A 15,845-nucleotide genomic window follows, 5' to 3' on the forward strand; every position below is an offset into this window, starting at 1 on the left:
TTGTTTCCGAAGTCCATATGAGTGATATGATTTTTCCCAACCTTTCACCTTCAGTCTATGTATATCTTTTCCTATCAAATGCGTCTCCTGTAGGCAGCATATTGTTGGGTCTTGTTTTGTGATCCATTCTACTAGCCTGTGTCTCTTGATTGGTGAGTTTAAGCCATTAACATTTAGGGTTATTATTGAGATATGGTTTGTTCTTCCAGCCATATTTGTTTATTTATGTTACTAAACATGGTTTGTTTTCCTCTTTGATTATTTTCCCCCCTTTACTGTCCTACCTCCCATTGTTGGTTTTCATTGTTATTTTCCATTTCCTCTTCCTGAAATGTTTTGCCAAGGATGTTTTGAAGAGATGGTTTTCTAGCTGCAAATTCTTTTAACTTTTGTTTATTGTGGAAGGTTTTAATTTCATCTTCCATCCTGAAGCTTAATTTCGCTGGATACACGATTCTTGGTTGGAACCCATTTTCTTTCAGTGTTTGAAATATGTTATTCCAGGATCTATGTCTGATGTTCTATCTTCTAAGTGTTCTACTCTGCTGGTAGTATTCTCAATTGAGTTTTTAAGTTGGTTTATTGCTTTCTGCATTTCTAGGATTTCTGTTTGTTTGTTTTTTATTACCTCTATCTCCCTGTATAATTGATCTTTTGCTTCTTGAATTTGTATATGTAATTCATTGTCGAAGTGATCTTTCATTGTCTGATTTTGCTGTCTAATGTCTTCCTTGAGACTCCAGATCATCTGAAGCATGTATATCCTGAATTCTTTATCTGACATTCCATCTGCTGCAGCTATTACCTCTTCTAAAGTTGAGTTGACCTTCATTGCTTGTGGTCCTTTCTTTCCTTGTCGTTTCATAGTGCTCGCGTTTCTTTCTGCTTGGTGAAACTGTTGGGTTTTTGAAATTTTCCCCCTATATATTTATATTACTCTTGTATAGTTGGAAAATCTCCCTTGCAGGGCAGGTAGTGGCTGTGCTCCTCCTCCAATTGGGGTGATCTGTCTACCACGCTGGCAGGCCGCTGGGTCTGTTCCGCCGGTCGGTCGCAGGTCTGCCTACCTTGTAGGTGTAGGCGGCGGCTCTGCTCTGCCCCTCCTCCAGTTGGTGTGACGTGTCTACCACACCCGCGGACCCCTGGGCCTGTTCTGCCAGTCGGTCGCAGGTCTGCCTACCTTGCAGGCACGGGCTGCGGCTCTGCTTTGCCCTTACTCCAATTGGGGGTGATGTGTCTACCACGCCGGTGGGTCGCTGGGCCTGTTCCGGGCATGGGCGGCGGCTCTGCTCTACCCCTACTCCAATTGGTGTGACGTGACTACCATGCCGGCGGGCCGCTGGGCCTGTTCAGGGTGCGGGCGGCGGCTCTGCTTTGCCCCTACTCCAATTGGGGTGACATGTCTACCATGCCGGCAGGCCGTTGGGCCTGTTCCTCTGGTCGGTCGCAGGTCTGCCTACCTTGTGGGCACGGGCGGCGGCTCTGCTCTGCCCCTAGTCCAAATGGGGTGACGTGTCTACCACGCCGGCGGACCGCTGGGCCTGTTCCGGATGCGAGCGGCAGTTCTGCTCTGCCCTACTCCAATTGGTGTGATGTGTCTACCATGCCGGCAGGCCGCTGGGCCTGTTCTGCCGGTTGGTCGCAGGTCTGCCTACCTTGCGGGCTCAGGCGGCGGCTCTGCTCGGCCCCTACTGCAGTTGGGGTGAAGTGATACCACGCCGGCGGGTCACTGGGGCTGTTCCGGGCGCGGGCGGCGTCTCTGCTCTGCCCCTCTGGCTTCCACAGTATTCAGCAGGATCCGAACTGAGAAGCAGTTTCTGCGGGTTCTTTAGCCCTGGGCCAGAGCAGTTCCAGGAGCCAGAATTTGGCCGCTCCGGGCTCGGTGTATGTTCTGATAGGAGCAGGCTCCAAGAGGCAGTTTCCGCGGGTTCTTTAGCACTGAGCCTGAGTACTTTGTCTGCGAAACGCAGGCGAATGGCAGCCTGAAATTACCTGTTCTATAGTTGAATGAGCTGCGATCAGTTGAAAACAGGGATGATGACGTCAGCTCTCCAAGATGGTGGCTGCTGGCCTCCTCTGTGGTCTGACCGGTGTGGAGAACCGAACTGGACCGCTTCCTTCCCCCGTCTCAAACCCAGAATTCAGCACTGTGTACAGTGATTGCACAGCTGGCAGGAGTCCACAGACTCCGCAGCGCTGTATCTTTGCGTTGCTATCTCTTGCTTCCCAACGCGTTGCAACTTCAGCTTTTCATGTCTTCTCTCAAAAACCCGTTGTTTTCCCCCACTGTCTCCCCTTCACACACGGGAAACGCACAGGGAATTGCAATCCTTTCTTGACTTGCTGTGACCCCATGAGACACAAGCTCTATAGTCTCACAGCCCATGTGACACAGCTTGGAGCCTGTTGTGGGTGCTCAGGGAACGTGGGCTGGATAAGCTGTGAGCAGAGCAGACATAGCTGCTGTCAGTCTTTACTGCACGCTGGAACCACCCGAGAAGCTTACAAAGGTAAGACCTTAGGGTCCTGCCCCAGAAGTCCTGATCTGATTGGTCTCAGTGGGAACCCAAGCCACAGGATGTTTTAAGAATTACCTGGGTGCTTCCGGTGAGAGACAAAAGAGGTTCTCAGGTGCCAAAAGCATACACTGGAGAAAAGATAGCCTCTTCAACAAATGGTGCTGGGAAAACTGGAAATCCATATGCAGCAAAATGAAATTAAACCCCTATCTCTCACCATGCACAACTCAACTCAAAAATGGATCAAGGACCTAGGAATTAAACCAGAGACTCTGCATCTAATAGAAGAAAAAGTAGGCCCAAATCTCCATCATGTGGGATTAGGCCCCAACTTCCTCTTTTTTTTAATTAATTTATTTTTTTTTTAGTTCTCGGCGGACACAACATCTTTGTTTGTACGTGGTGATGAGGACCGAACCCGGGCTGCATGCATGCCAGGCGAGCGCGCTACCACTTGAGCCACATCCCCAGCCCCCCCAACTTCCTTAATAAGACTCCTATAGCACAAGAATTAAAATCAAGAATCAATAAATGGGATGGATTCAAACTCAAAAGCTTCTTCTCAACAAAAGAAACTATCAACAAGGTGAACAGAGAGCCTACATCCTGGGAGCAAGTCTTTACCCCTCACACATCAGATAGAGCACTGATCTCTAGGGTATATAAAGAACTCAAAAAGTTAAACACCAAAAAAACAAGTAACCCAATCAATAAATGGGCTAAGGACCTGAGCAGACCCTTCTCAGAAGAGGATATACAACCAATCAACAGGGGCAAGTTCTCCTCAGGGGAGGGAGCTAGAATAGACATGCAAAGGACAGGATAAGGAGGGATGGGGGACAATGAGGTGACAGGGGGTGTCTGGAGTGCAGCGTGGAGGACAACATAAAAGGTAGAGTGTCTGGGAAAGTGCCGCAGTCCGCCTGCAGCAAAATAACCGGGGGGTGATGAGCGACTTGTGTACGTTGATACAGCAGGAGTGGGAGCCGTTTATTGTAGGACAGGAGGGGTATATATACATTCCACACAGCTTATCTTAATTAACATAAACTAGATACAGCAGTCAACCAATAAGGAATCTCCACACTTAATGGCTCCCTGGCGTTACTTCACAAACCACTCCCTCTGGCATTTTGCCAGGTGCCATTCTGACTTGTTTACAGACCCTAATAGGAAAGGAGTTGGTGAGGCCAGCAAATGGCAGAGTCCACAGGACTTGAGAACCCAGGGGAGGAGAAGATGCCCAAGTCTGGAGGTGAGGCAAGAACTCGAGCTGAGCTCAGTCCTCTGCTCTGGTCTTGGAGTGTTCCTGAGGACCAGCATGGAGCTGGTGACCCACCATCATCTTTACCCCCCCAAGAGTGGCACAGCCTCCACACTAGCTCCCCTGCCTCCTCTCAGGCCCCATCACCATCAGTTCTCCTGCCAGCAGCCAAAGTGACCACTCCAGACATTAACCAGACCTTGTCGTTCTCCCTACTTAAACCCTCTAGGAGATTCCCCATCCCATCTCATTCTTATGAAGCAAAATTCTATGTTCAGTTGACCTGAAGCACAATTGACATCACATTGTCAGGGAGGCCGTGCCTGCCACAAGCTACTCGCAGTCAGCAACTGAATACAAAGGAGATAATAATTGCTAGGACTCTCTGGGCCCACTTTGGTCTCAGGGCTCCCCAAGGGCCTTGCTGCCCCTCCCTTAGACCTCAAGGGGGTCTAGAATGCTTCCACTTAAATTTCCCACCCTGATGGGAAGGACACCCTTATGTAAAGCCAGCTTTACATACACCCTCAGAACCAGCCTAGCCAGCCTTCTTCTTAATGAATGAGGGGTTGAAGCTTCTAGTTGATGATCTAATGCAAGAAGCAGGAAAGTGAGCAGCTATTCTAAGCCCTTTCCTACTCGGGGAGGTTATGCTGTCTTAGGGCACGTTCCCTAAGATTCGGAACAGGTCATTTATTAAGGAAGTGTGCCCAGGGAAAACCGGTAAGATCACGAGGCAAGCAGGATAGGGAAGAGGAAGGGGTTGCAGAGAGGTCTGCCTGGGAATGGTGCATCATGGTGCCTGAGCCCTCTGCATGCATTCAAAGTCCTGATCACAGCCTGTCTGAATGAGGTGGGCAGAGTGACACCCCCTTCCTCCCAAAGACGTCTGTATCCTCATCCCTGGAACCTGTGAATTTACTACCTTACATGGCTAAAGGACTTTGTGAATGTGAGTAAATTAAGGATCCTGAGATGGGGAGCTCATCCTGGAACACCCAGAGAGACGCAATCCCAGCGTTCTATGGAAAAGGGAGGGTCAGAGAGGAAGAGATGGAGAAGCGACAACACAGGCACAAGTTGGAGGGCCGCGATGGCTGATGAGGGCCATGCCAAGGAACGCAGGCAGTTTCTAGAAGCTGGAAAAGACACTCGGAGGACTTCTCCCCTGGAGGCTTCAGAAGGAGCACGGCTTTGCCCATACCTTGGTTGTAGCCCAGGGAACTCCATTTCAGACTGCTGACCTCCAGGACTGTAGAAAGATATTAAATTTGGGTGAGGACACCAGGTTCGTCATCATTTGCCAGGGCAGCAACAGGAATCCAAAACACTTAAGTATGTGCAAAACTCCCTGGAACAAAAGAGGTGGGAGATGTGTCAGGAGATGGTGGTGACTCCTGCCTCCCAGTTTCTGCTCAAGTATGGGTCACCCCCACTTGGCCCATCTAGAATTGCCTCCTCAGCAATGGGGTATCCCCCAACTGACAACTTGTCACCAGGCTTGTTTTGGTATCACCCTTTATTGGTGTGTGGGACCAGGACCTGGGGAGTTACCGCTCTGGATTGTTCTTCTTGTTGTCTGTGTGAGTGAAACACCATCTTAATGTCTTTTCTGCTGCTGTAACAGAATACCACCAATGGGTCGTCGATAAGCAATAGAATATTTGGCTCACCATTCGAGAGGCTGGGCAGTCCAAGTCCAAGGGCCTCTGTGCTGTTCTAAAATGGCAGAAGGGAACGGAAAAAAAAAATCGGGCCAAACTTCATCCCTTTTATCAGGAACCCATTCCCACAAGAATGTCATTAATCTGGGGCAGCCATCAGGGTGCAATTTCATACTCCAGGCTGGGCTTGCCTGCAGATCAGAAAGAGGCAGTTCTTTTTGTCGGGATAGAGCACGAGGGTCTCCACCTGCACTTTTCATGCCAAGGTCTTTGTGGAAGCCAGTGGGCAACCTGCCACACCAGGGTTCCTGGAGCCCAGGAAGGTGGCTCAGTCCCCAACCCCAACACAGGAGAGTCTGATGGCGGTCTCTAAACACTACTGTGGCTGTACAGAGACAGCACAAAAAGGAGGTCTCCCTCTCCTCTGGATGCACCTTTCTATGACCCCAGCTCCTCACCCACCTTCTTTCCAGACCCCTCTCCAATGCCATTTTCATTGCTTATATTTTCCCATTGACTTTTCTCCTTCCCTTCTGACTCAGGGATGCCAAAGGCCCACAGGTACTTGCAGCCTTGTTCAGCCACAGAGGAGCCTCCTTAGCAAAGAAGAGAGACTCTCATGACCTGAAGGAAAAGACTGGTGTGGTGGTGGGGGGTGGATATTGATATAAGGAGACTGCAAATGTTTCTATAAAGGACCTAACAGTCAATACCTTGGACCCTGTAGATCAGGTGGTCTATGTCACAACCACCCAACTCCGCCACTGTCACATGAAAGTAGCCACTGACATTGCAGTGGCCAGGTCTGTGTTCCAAAAGGATTTTATTTACACAAACATGCTGTAGGTTGGATGAGCCTTCAGGCACCCTGTGTGGACCCCTGGTTTACATGGTTGCACAATCCAACAAGTTAGAAGGAACTTTAGACATCACCTAATCCAGGGACGACAAGTAGGTTTCAACCCACTTGCCAGCTCAGTAGTGACTCCCTGACTAGCTATATTGAAAAGGATTCCGAGGCCAACATCCAGCTTGGCGGGAAAGTGCCATCGCTAAATAGCACTCTCTGCCATGGAGTGGCAGGGGGATGAAGCACTATTGCCCCAAATTGGCCATTTGATTAAACCTAACTTTATATGCAAACGGATAGATCCCAGAGAGATTAAGTGACTTCCCCGAGGCCACCCAGCTACAGCCAAGGCCTTGCGTGTTAACTGGCTTCTTCACATTATTCAGCAGCAAAATGGAAAGTTGCATCTGACCAATTGCCTTGTCACACACGTCTAAGCCAAATGATTGGCCATGGCTTCCTTGTGCCAAATTTTCCAGTCTGGCCTCTTGAGAAGCAAGTGACAGAACCCGAGGCCCCGGCCAGTCCTTGATTTGTGTGAACGGATGTCTTTGGGGTTTTCATGACCATAAAAAAATACTGCATTTTTAATGTCTCAAAAATTAAGATTTTGGCTTCAAGGGAGAGCTGCCTGCCAGATCCTTGTTCATGGGGGCATGAAGTGGCCCTGGCAGTAGCTAGGAAACGCTTCGTAAGTGCCACACAGCCCTCTATCCCATGAGCCCTGCAACGTGAAAGCTAATCTTGAGAGAATGTTCTCAAGCCTCCAGCTCTGGTATTACCATGCCTGTTTCCTAAAGTTTTAATGGTTATGACGATCAGAAAATAACTACCAGGTTCCGTTTCCAGGCCCATTAACGAGCAACTCTAATAACAAACTTGGAAGGCATGTTGCAAGGAGAACTTTTTAAAGAAATTTTAAGACTCTGAATTCTGTAAACTAAGCTATTTTGCTTAAAAAAAAAAAAAAAACTCTAAATGTCCACTTTAGAACATGTCTGGTGTCAGAGCTTTGAAACCGGGCCTCGGTGTACGTGGCTGGTAAACAGAGTGATACTTATTCATGGATCTGTTGCAATGGTCCAATACGTAACAGATGGCAGCCGACGTCCATAGGCCCCAGGGTCACTCTGGAGGTCACTTACAACTTCAGTGGACACTCTGGGGCCACACCTGGGGCTGCCTCCCTTGAGCTGTGGCATTTCTCAGTCTGAAGGTGTTCTCTCTGAGTCTCCCTGAACTTCTACCCACGGTGCCCAGCTCCCACCAAGCACAGGCCAGAGGGACCAGCAGGAAGCTGCACCCAGGAGCAGCCCCCAAGCCAATAGGATTACGAGGAGGTGGTGGAAAGGACCCCAGTGTGCTTGCCCCTCTGGGTACAACTTTGAGATATGGCTTGGTGGGATACATTTTATACAGCCTCTCTGAAGGTCCCCAGAGGCACTGGAGCCCAGTTTCCTTCTCTCTTTAACACACTCCTTTGTTGATTGTCTTTCCTTCCCTGTATCACTGATTCACTCCTCCTGCTACATCCTGGGGTCATCACTCAAATAAACTACCTGTGCACAAACCCTCATTCCAGGGGCATTGCAAACCGAGCCTCACGTTGGCTTAGGAAAGGGAGTGAGAATATTCGTGCGTCTCCCACCCAACATCACAGAAGGGGCTGAGAGAGGTAAAGCTGCTGGCAGCTAGGGAGGAGGGGCATCGGATGGTGCAGTGAGGACCGTTCTGTCAAAGAGCAGGAAATCCAGCGGTGGCAGCAGGATTTGTCTTTCCGGTATGCTTTCCCATTCCCTATTTTTGCTGGTTGCTCTGAGAGCCTCATTCATGACACAGTCCCTGGGGGCCCGCCCATGGTGCCTCCAGATCCATCCTCATCACATCACTGCAGTAGACATGGATCCAGCGAAGCCATTCAGAATATGCCATCCTCTTGGACGCCATGATGGGCTCCATCAAGGTCGACCTCCCTGAGGTTGATGTGGGTTTCTGGGACAGCCTGTAAAGGGAGCTGGTAAATCAGGAGTCTACAGTAGGAGGAAGGGTGGTGGATGCCTGGCATTTTATCTGCTGTGGGAACAGAGCATGTATCCAGAAGGAGAGTAAATACAGATGAGATAAGAGGTGTGTGTGTGTGTGTGTGTGTGAGAGAGAGAGAGAGAGAGAGAGAGAAAGAGAGAGAGAGAGAGAGAGAGAGAGAGAGAGAGAGAGAGAGAGAGCGCAAGCGGAGGAAATAGAACTCCAGTGACTCTGGGGACCTCTGGAGAGGCTGTATAAAATTTATCCCACCAAACCATATCTCAAAGTTGTACACAGAGGGGCAAGCACACTGGAGTCCTTTCCACCACCTCTTAGTAATCCTCATTGCTTGGAGAGCAGGGCAGAGATTGCTCCCATCACCAGAGCCATTGATCCAGCCATACCTGAAATGAGATCGCCTTTGGAATCTTAGCAGAGCCAACACATTCCCTTTATGCTTATTTGACTTGAATGTCTGTCATGTGCAACCAAAAGGGTCCAGGAAAGAAGGAGACATTTTCTGCAGCATCTACCTCAAAAAATTTATTTTCCTGACCAAAAGCCAAGCTGTTCTGCATGACCCTTTTCCCCTGCCCCAATTCTCTACTGATGGGCACCAGAGGAAAACAATGTCACTTATTTTGCAGCCTTCTACAGACCTAAGCAGCAGCTAATAGAAGCAAAAATAGCTACAACTATTAATAAATTGGTCCAGACTTTATAAGTGACCTTTGAACAATTGCAGAACAGCAGACAGAGGGTCTGAGAAGTCAACAATTAGTGTCAAGTGATGTTTTAATGTGGGATCAGAAAACAAAAGAGGAGAATCCAGGAAAACCCAAAATAGATATCTAGTAGCCACAAGAGATAAGAATTTAATCAATGATTTAACGTGGAAAGATGAAAGCTACACCCATTCATGTTACCCAGATATTTATTGATTGATAAACATTTATTTAAAGGTCTTATCTCGAGTTCCCTTGAAGCAAAGCTTTAGACAAGTCTTCAGTTGCAAGAGGGTGGTGTCTAGTGAGTGGCTTGGGCTGACTCTGCCATTTGACTTTCTGACCCATTCATTCCATAGTGCTGCTTCACATGGAATTTACTTAAATACAAGTAACAGGACACCCAAGTAATAGTGGCTTAAAAAAAATGAAGACAATTATTTCATGAAATAGGAATGCCATGGATTTCATGAAATAGAAATAACTGTTTTTGTATAGTAACCTAGTGACATGAAGGACCATGGATTTTTCCATCACTCCTGCTCTACGAACCTCAGTGTGTCGGCTTGCCATCCTCTTACGTATCACTTCATGGTCACAGGATGGCTGCTGCAGCTCTAGACATCACAACCACCACAAGGTCAGGAAGCCTAGAGAGGCAGGGATATTATAGCACATGTTATTAAAGTTCCTTCCTTACCCATCCATGTTACCAATTCAGTGAACTCCAGCCAATTTCCAACTGCCTTTAACTAAACATTTTTTTCCTAAAACAACAGAAGATTGCTTTGCCCATGAGCTTCAGGTCAGAAGCACCAAAAATTTCATATCTGCCAAGAGAAATTCCCCTCGGTCCTGAGGGGAAGTTAGTATATAAAAACTCCAGGGGGATAGTAGAGGATAGGAAAGGTAGCAGAATACAACAGTTACTAATAGGGCATCATGTAAAATTGTGGATGTGTAACCGACGTGATTCTGCAATCTGCATTTGGGGTAAAAATTTGGAGTTCATAACCCACTTGAATCTAACGTATGAAATATGATATGTCAAGAGCTGTGTAATGTTGTGAACAACCAATAAAAAAAAATTAAAAGAAAAATAGGGACTGGGATTGTGGCTCAGTGGTACAGTGCTCGCCTAGCACGGGTGGGGCCTGGGTTCGATCCTCAGCACCACATAAAAATAAAGGCATTGTGTTGTGTCCATCTACACCTAAAAAATAAATTTAAAATTAAATATATATATAAAGTTTATTTCACATACAAAAAAAAAAAAACTCCAGTTCCCTCACTCCTTTAAGGGATGACTTCGGGGTCTGTGATTCATACCATCTCTAAGCAAGTCTCTGCCTGATTAAGCTCCAGTGACCAGTAGTAGCTGCTCCATAATGTGCCCTTTGTGAGCTGCTTCTCCTTCCTGCCTCCCTTCCCTACTCCTCCACCAGTGTTTCCTGGGATTATGTTTCAAAAAAAATGTCTTGCCTTGAATGCTAGAGAGGCCCCAAAGTCAGACAGCTTTTCCTTTTATCCAAGAGATGAAAGTTTTCCAGAAAATCCCCAGTAGACTTCCTCTCAGCCAGACCTGGGTCTCTCTCCCATCCTCCAGGTGCCCTGGGGGAGTTAGAACAGCAAGCGTCTGGCAAGGGGCATCAGGGCAGTTGTCCTTCTGGAAGCTGGGCTCGCCCATGTCAAGGTACCTTGGCAAAATGGATGGAATGAGCAAAGATTGTTGAGTGGGCAACTTGCCAAGTGCTAGGTTCTGTTGGGTCATTTAAAATCAGTGAGACAATGCAGTAGCGGTCATGCTCGGCATATTTGCAAGAGACAGGAAACTCGGAGTAAGAAAATGTGCTGGACACCAGAATGAGGAGCCTCAAGAGCCCACTCTCAGCACAGTGGGCTGAACGGGTCACGATGCGGGTTAATGGGGGTGGACGTAACAACCTACAGCAGGGAGTCAGAAATGAAATCAAACCAACGCAACTGCACCATTGAGAGGTGGAAAAGTGAAGGCTCATCTAGAACACAGGGACCAAGGCCTGGGTGCTTCCACGTGTCCCCAGTGTAATGTGTGGGTGGAGCTCCAAGAGGATTACAGACCCTGTAGACTAAACATCTGTCCCTGCCCCCATCCATATGTTTAAGCTCTGATTCCCAAGGTGATGATATTTGGAGGTGGGGGTCTTTGGAAGGTAATTAGGGTTAGATTAGGTCATGAAAGCGAGGCTCTCATGATGGGGTCATATTCTGGTTTGGGTATGAGGTGTCCCCCAAAACTCACATGTGAGACAATGCAAGAAGGTTCAGAGGAGAGATGATTGGGTTGTGAGAGTCTTAATCTAATCTGTGAATTAATCCCTGATGGGATTAACTGAGTGGTAACTGGAGGCTGGGTTGGGGGGTGGTTGGAGGAGGTGGTTAATTAGGAGTGTGGCTATGGGGTATATATATTGTAACTGGAGAGTGGAGTCTCTCTCTGCTTCCTTATCACTGTGTGAGCTGCCTCCCTCTGCCACACACTCCGCCATGAGGCTCAGCCTCACTGGAGCCCCAAGGAATGGAGCCTACTGTCTATAGATGGAGACCTCTGAAACCGTGAGCCCCTGAATAAACCTTTTCTCCTCTACAATTTGGCTGGTTGGGTTTTCTAGTCACGGCAGCAAAAAAGCGGACTAAAACAGATTAATAAAAAGAGGAGGAAATGCAAGGGTCCTTTCTCTTTCTCTCCCTCCCTTCCCCACCCCCTCAGAGAGCAAGAAGGTGGCCATCTGCTAACCAGGCTGAGAGTCATCACTAGGAATTGGATTGGCTGATACCTTGATCTTGGACTTCCTGGCCTCTAGAATTATGAAAAATAAATATCTATCATTGAAGCTATCCAGTCTATGGTATTTGTTACAGCAGCCTATTATGGTCTGAACCTGAGGTGACCCCCAAATCTCCTATGTGAACCCAGGAACCTTCTGAGATGATATGACTGGACTGTGAGAGCTGTAACCTAATTTGAATGGACTGGCTGGGTGGTAACCCTAGGTGGGTGGGCGTGGCTGGAGGAGGTGGGTCCTTGGGAGTGTGCTCTGGAAAGGTTCATCTTCCTGGTAGCCCCTTCCCCTCTCTCTTTGTGCTTCCTGGCTCCCATGAATAGAGCAGTGCCTCCCCACCACACCCTTCCACCATGATGTTCTGCCTCATCTCAGGCCCAGAGCAATGGACCGAACCTCTGAAATTCTGAGCCCAAAATAAACTTTTCCTTCTCTAAGTAGTTCTTATTGGGTATTTTGGTCATAGCAATGAAAATCTAACTAGTACACATCCCATGCTGACTAGGACAACAGGTGACATCCGTGGAGGTTGGTGTTGAGGTATAGGGAAGAGAAAGTACTGTGTCGTCCTGACCTGGATGGACCATGGCTCCAGCCTTGGGAAACACTTGAAATACGCAGAGAGTCAAGTCAAGTGCTCAGAAGAGAGTGGCCAGGAGGGAGACAGACCCAAAAGTCATGTGAGGGGACAAGAGGTATTGGCTAGAGGGCTAAGGAAATGTGGCAGGTTGAAGAGAAAACTGGAAAGGGACAGTATAGTGGGCTCAAATATTGGTTGTCTCCTGGAGGAGGCATAAATCCTCATACAACTCCAGTAATCCCCTGATACTGTCTCAATCAGGGTCCCATCAGGAAAACAGGACCCTCAGATATTTCAAACAGAAGAAATTTAATACAGTGAATTGGTTACTAAGGTACAATAATATCCCCTCAGCTATGACTTTGCTTTCCACGGCTTTGGTTACCTGTGGCTTAATTGAGGTTCAAAAACATTAAAAGGAAAATTCAAGAAACACACAATTTATAAGTATCAAATAATTTTTATTTAGTATATTGTTATGATTTTTATATTCTATTATTATTAACCTTTCACTGTGCTTAATTTATAAATTAAACTTTGTCGTATGGTATGCATGTATAGGAAAAAAGAGGAGTATGCATGGGGTTTGGTGCTACCATTTTCTTCAGGTATCCACGAAATGTCTTGGAATGGTTTTCCCCGTGGATAAGGAAGAACTGCTATATTGAAAGGATGGGTGGAGCAAACAGGGAAAAGGTAAAAGTACTTAACAGTTAATAAGTGCAGAAAGCCATGAGCCTTTTGGGGGCCGGAGGAGCAACATGGAGAATGGGATAGCACAGAGCCATCAGTCACTTGAGCACCAGAGCTACAGAAGCAGGAAACCTAGAAACCATATGCATTGCACTTTTGCTGGAGGGGGCCGCCTGAAGCTGAAAAGCAACACGATTTGCTTCCCCTTCTGCTGCCTTCCAGTGTGTCTTCAGGGCCTCCCATTGGCTGAATCTAAGCAGAAGTTGGTTGGCAAGAGCCTGGGAAATGCCCCCTGCAGAGTTCCAACCCCCCCCTTTGGCAGAGAGCAAACGCAGAGGACAGAAACGAAGCCAAGAGCCAACAAGCTCACAGTGCAGGGTGGCAAGCGGAGAGAGAGTATGGGATGGATGTAAGACCCCTCCAACAGCCAGAACCAGACAAAGATGGCAGGGTGAGGCGAGAGGGTCCCTCTTCTGAGATCTTTCAGCAAAATAGAACGAAGTTCCAGTGTCCCATAACTCACTGGACAAGATGTTTTATAAGGTCCAAGAGCCTTAGATTCCCATTACTTATTGTGTCCGTTTCTGTTTCTAGGCCTGTGTTCTGTTGCGTGGTTTGTGCATTTCTCCAGGGTGTAGAGTACACGGTTCCTGTTAGACGTGGATCTCCCTGGGAACTGGGCTCACAGCCGTCCTCGCATCCCATTGCCTCCCAGCCTCCCGGTGCAGCATTCATTAATGTTATCACCAGATGGGTGAGCTTCTCTGTTCAGGGGATTATTTATAACTCTGCTCAGCTCTTGAAATGTGCCCAGGGTCTTAAAGGAAAGAGCCCTTCCAGAAAATGGACAGGCACCAAAAAATAAATTATCCAGAAAAAAATAAAACCTTTTTCTCCATCACAAAGAGAAACTTAACCACTCATTAGCCTCAGGAGTCAGTCGGATTTTCTAATGCGGGAGACCAAGAGGCAGGACTATGAATATTCATGAGCTTACTTCTGAAATGAAAGTGTTTGAAAACCTTCTTTTAGATACTGCCCATTCTAAAAGCTATTAACTGTTAGTAGACAATAGGCTGATGGACCCCCAAATTCTTTAACAAGGAGACTTGGGGCATAATAGGATTGGGATATGAGGTGTCCCCCAAAAGTTCCTGCGTTGATGAAGGAATGTTCAGAGGTGATGTGATTGGATTGTGGGAACTGTAACCTAATTAGCCCATCCTAGTTTGAATGGCCTGAATGGTGCTGACTGTAGGCAGGTGGGCGTGGCTGGAAGAGGTGTGTCACTGGGGGCGGGTCCTGGAAGGGTGCATCTTCCCTGAAGCCCCTCCCTCTCTGGGCTTCCTGGCTGCCTTGAGGTGAGCAGCTTCTCTCCAATGAGCCTCATTTTGTTTTGCCTCATTTTGGGCCCAGAGCAATGGAGTCAGCCATCTGTGGACTGAGACCTCTGAAAACATGAGTCCCAAATAAATTTTTCCTCTTCTACGTTGTTCTTATTGGGAATTTTGGTCAAAGCTGACTAAAATAACTTTGTTAGGACACGCCATGTTCTGACACGCCATGTTCTGACACAGTTAATTCCTGATGCAGGCAAGAGAGGGAAACTAGCCAGATCACCAATTTCAGATTGAAAGCTTTTGGTCAAGGAGATGTCCAGGTAGATTTATAAACGGCACGGGCGCCACCCACACTAATAGTGACTGTTTCCACCTTGGCCCCCATGCTGTTTAGTCTCCCACCGTTCAGTTATCTAAATTCATAACGTTCTGTGGGAACCAACCCAACATGAGGAAGTGGGTTGTTATAGTTTGGATCTTGAATGTTCCCGAAGGCCTGTGGGTTGAGGCTTAGTCCTCAGTGTGGTGATGTTGGGATATAGTGGAGCTTTTAGGTGGTGCGCCAAGTGGTAGGTCCTTAAGTCACCCAGGGTGTGCCCCTGAAGGAGGGTGCGGGACCCTGGTCTCCTCCTCCTTTGCTTTTTGGCCATGAGGAAAGCAGTTTGTGCTACCTCATGCCCCCCCACCATTGCCATCTGACACCCACCAGAGGCCCAAAGCAATGGCTCCACCAAAACAGACCTTTTCCCTTTATAAGTTAATTACTGCATATTTCATTATGATGATAGAAAGAAAGCTGATTGACATGGGCGAGGGGGTGAGGTTAACATAGCATCCTAAACGTCTGATGAGTGACCTCCTAGGTCTCAGGGACCTGGCTTTGTGTTCTTTCCCTCCCTGAATCTTGTGATTTCTTTGGTCAAGCCAATGGTTCTTGACCACGGCTGCACATCAGAACCACCTTGGGAGCTTTTAAATATTCCAGATGCCCAGGCTGCACTCCTGATCACCTGGCCTCAGCGCTGTATCACTGAGGTGATTTCAATGCACAGCTGAGGTAGATGTGGTAGCTAAAATGTTGCCATTGTTCCCACTCTTCCTACCTGGCATGGAGTTCCCCATGGAGGGGGGAGTCTGTTCTGACCTCTTGACTCTGAGCAGAAGTGACACCTGCCAGTTTCAGCCTGGCTTATAAGAAAAGTGGCAGTTTCTTATTTCTTCCTCCTAAAACATTTGCTTTTGGGAACTTCCAGACCATAAAGCAGCTGCTTTGCTGTGAAAAGTCCAAGTCACAGAGCCCAACTAATTTCCTAACTTCAACGGCCAACCATGGGTGGGAGGCTTCTTGGAGATCTAGCCCAGTACA

This window comes from Spermophilus citellus (assembly GCF_964194105.1).
Source record: "Spermophilus citellus genome assembly, chromosome: 4".
Classification (NCBI taxonomy): domain Eukaryota; kingdom Metazoa; phylum Chordata; class Mammalia; order Rodentia; family Sciuridae; genus Spermophilus; species Spermophilus citellus.